Source organism: Octodon degus, unplaced genomic scaffold (assembly GCF_000260255.1).
Source record: "Octodon degus isolate 3935 unplaced genomic scaffold, OctDeg1.0 scaffold00009, whole genome shotgun sequence".
NCBI classification, from domain to species: domain Eukaryota; kingdom Metazoa; phylum Chordata; class Mammalia; order Rodentia; family Octodontidae; genus Octodon; species Octodon degus.
In genome coordinates this window covers 28738290-28742420 of record NW_004524585.1, presented here as the reverse complement: position 1 = coordinate 28742420, position 4131 = coordinate 28738290, and positions in this window count along the sequence as shown.

The window sequence follows — 4131 nt, the reverse complement described above, 5'->3', positions numbered from 1 at the left end:
TTACGGGTGGGCTTGGGTTCTGAGGTTGCATTTTGTTCCTTCTCGTCATTTTGTGTAGCACTGTCTTCTGACCTTTGTTGTAGATCTTTGCTGTAGTCATCACCTTCGCATGTACTGAAGTTCAGGTGCAGCTCTACAATGTTTGGACTTATCTAGCTGAGTCTGGCTTGGGTCTGGCTTCTGTGCTCAGCTCCTTCCCGCTGCTGCCCTTGAGGTAAACCTGTTGTGCTCCTGTGGCAAGATGTTCTGCTTCTGGACTAGCTGGATGGATCTATACACTCTCTGCAGGAATATCAGCTGCAGGGTTATACCCCAGGCATGTATGCCAGGCCTGAGCTGTGCCAGACCTGGGCTAGGACTGGGTCTGGGGGTTCTCAGAACGTGGCAGAAATTCCTACTCAGCGGGCAGGACTGGGGGAGGTACTACGGAGTGCTGGAAAAAGTTTTGAAATGAAGTCCACTCTATTTTTTCAAATAAAACAAAACTTCTTAATTTTAAGGGCTGAAGTTTCCCATGCTCCTGGCAAGCTTCAGCTAGCAGGCTCAGTCTTGGGGGCAAGCTCAAGCACTGCTCCCTGCTGTCTCTGTTTCAGAAGGGCCTTGCAGTGGCTACTGAGAAGCTCCTGTGGACACCTGCCCCTCCCCAGCCCCAGCCTCAGTCCAGTCTGTACATAGAGCTCTCCTTCTGCGCGGTCTGTGTCTCTTTTCTGTCACAGGGATATCAGTCATACTCCATCAGCCCACCCTACTCCAGTAAGACTGCATCTTAAGTCACTACCCGTGCAATAATGTTGTTTCCCAAGCAAGCCCAGTTCTTCTGCCACGTGGCGTCAGCACCACCTCGCCCCCGTTGCCTCCCTACCTAGTGGCTGTGGGGCATTATCCAATGACTCATCATCAGATTTCCTCACTAAGCTGAGCGCAGCAACATCCTATATATAACGCCCTGTGTTTGAAACATGCAACCCAGTTTCTGTATGTACCCATGATGCATTTTGCCCAGAAGAGGCATCTCAGTTTCTTCCAGCTGAACAGGATGACTGCCTATTACATCTTTCTTAACAACTCATGAAGACAGGAAGGAGAAACTTTCAGGATGTTAAAGCTTTCAACAACCTGGTGAGATCTGCAGGTCTTGGCCATTTATAACTTTTACTTGATGGATTTAAAAGTCCAAAAGCTACAACTCTTGTTGCATAGGTCCTGCTTTACCTTGGTCTTAACCATCCAGCAGAAAAGTATAAAAACAAAATATAAGAAGTAAAGCCATACTGAACTCAGGTCAACAACTTCTGACATTGCCAGTCAAGAGGAAGACCCAATACTATATGGGCTACTGGACTCTTTTAGAATATTTTGCTGAGTTTGCACACCTATAATATTCAAATAACGGAACTTAACAAAAAAAGGGGATACACATGAATGTCCATTGTGTTTCTGTGTATTCAAAGTGGTTAGGATATATAGTTACATTCTCTTAATGAATAGAATGATTTGTTCTAATGGTGTTTGTAAATAGGATATCATGTCCACATCTTGTACAGCAATTAACCACTAGGAAGAATGTATGCAGTGTGTTAATTATTGAAACTGCCCTACCAATTTGATTTGAAACTGTCTCATTGCTATTTGTTTATCAATAAAATTATGGGAAAAAATAAATATATCACACACACACAAAAAAAAGAATGAAATGCTCCTGTTACTTGAGGAAAATGGATGGATCCGCAGACAATTACGATGGACAGAGTAAACCAGACTCACAAAGAAAAAAAAACCTAAATAAATTGATAGAGAGTGGAGCAAAATTTGTGATGTTTAATTCTGCATAAGTGTGCAAGGGTAGATCTGGGAGCCACACTTAGTACTGCTTCCCAGGAGATGCTGGGCCTTGCTGGCTGCAGTGTTGCCCACTGTCTAAAAGAGTGAAATCCTAATGTCCTAAGAATGTCACTCACACCATTCTGTGTGAGGCAGCCATGGCCAAAATAAAACACTGAGTTTTGGAGACTGAAAAAAAAAAAAGTTCAGCAGATTTTACTTTGTTTATTTATTTTTATATATTTGGTCCAGGGTCTCACTATGCAGCTCAGACTCATACTGATCCTCCTGTTTGCAGCCTCCCCAAAGCTGGGATTACAGACGTGCAGCACCACACCCGGACTTGGTGACTGGCTCAGTGCACCTGGGTGCAGGGCCGGCATGTCATGTGGTGCAGGAGATCCAACCTTCATCCCTGCTCTTGCCTAAGTAGGTGCTTAGTCTGCTGAGCTATCTCACCACCCCAGAAGATGTTATTGTAGAAAACAAACTGAAAGGTCTTTCACTTTGTCTTTGCTCACAGGTATTTATTGTATACTTCCTTGACAATTATGTCTCTGTGGAAGACTCGCCCTGGGGGTCAAGCCATATATCGAACACGCAGCTGCTCAGCTTTGCCCCTGAAAAAAGTGGAAGGTGAGACTCTCTGACCTCAGTGCAATCTTCCTGGGCTTTGGACTCAGTCTATTTCTGCAGCATTTCCTAAGTGTGTTCACATTTGCAGTTCGCATTCTTCCTCTGGCATTTGATCTACCTCCTGCACAAATAGCAACAGCTTATGCTTCTGAGAGCTGCTGCTCCAAGCATCACTGATGTCTGTTTCCTTGACATGGGGTTCTGCCATGTATGTGCTAGAGATAAGAGAGGAGATGTGATGATGACAGGGTCCTCTGGATAGTTTGAGCGTTCCATTTCAATACTTTCCTCCATGCCCTCCGGCCATTATGACCTTTTTGAATTCCCTATTGGACAACATAAGGGTCCGCACTACCCATTCCTGAACTGTCTTCCGTAGGGAATCCCTCATGGAATCACTGATAAGTTTTCACATTATAACAGTATTCCTGATTTCTTCTCAGATATTATCTATTTGCTCATCTTAGAGCCCCCACACCACCAACTCAATGTTTGCCCCCCTCTTTTGTTGTTTCTCTCTTCATAAAAAGATATACCAAGTGCTCCAGAGACTCAATGGATCTGAATATACTTTTTCTATGGTAGTAGGGTTAGGGGTAGGATTAGGATTAGGGGTAGGGTTATATTAGGGTTAGGGCTAGGGTTAAGGCTAGGGTTGGGTTTGGGTTAGGGCTGGTGTTATATTAGGGTTAGTGTTAGGGTTAGAGTTAGGACTAGGGCTAGGTTTATATTAGGGTTAGGGCTATGGTTAATGTTAGGGTTAGGGTTAGGGCTAGGGTTATATTATTGTTAGGGTTAGGGCTAGAGTTAGGGTTAAGGTTAGGTGTAGGAGTAATTTAGGATTAAGTTTTTGTTTTGGATCAGGGTTGAAGTTTCTTCATTTGACGTGACTATTTTCTGTATCCTAGTCTATTTGTGTCTTAGTTATTACTTTTATGGTATTGTCCAATGCAAAAATAAACTCAAATTTTAATTGAATAGAAACCATCAGATAGTTCAGAAAATTTTTGTAATTGTTATTTGTTGTCTGTTGGGATGTTTCCCATATATATATATAATTGCTCTGGGGTGTACTTTGGAAATTTCTGTTTTCCTTCACCTTTGTTGTGGTTTACATCTAGAACATTTCATCCTCAATGCATGCATGTTCAGAGTGATGTTCTTGAGAAGTGATGATTCCTGTAGGAGCAAGAGCTGAGGTTCGGTGAAATGTTAGCTCTGGTGGTATAGGGCCGGGCTTCGCCTCCCTCCTTGGTAACTTCCTTTCTCATCTGCTTGCTTTCTTTTTCTTTTCTCTCTCTCTCTCTCTCTCTCTCTCTCTCTCTCTCTCTCTCTCTTTCTCTCTCTTTCAGAACTGGGGATTGAACTCAGACCCTTGCACTTGCTAGGCAAGCGCTTATTCTATTGAACCCCTCTTCTGATTTCTGACTGCTGTGAGGTGAACAGCTTTCCTCCTCCGGGTCCACCACTATGTACTTTCTACATCGGAACTATGTGTAGATTCAAACCGCTGAAACTGGGAGCCTGAATAAACTTCTCCTGCAAGGTGACAAGTTGAGTTTTGTGTCCCAGAGACAGGAAAGGGATGAAGACAATTCTCTCACCACTTTCCTCTGTGCTGCTCCTAGTGATTAAGGCCAGGAATACAGTCCCTATTTCTGACTCAAGAAAACA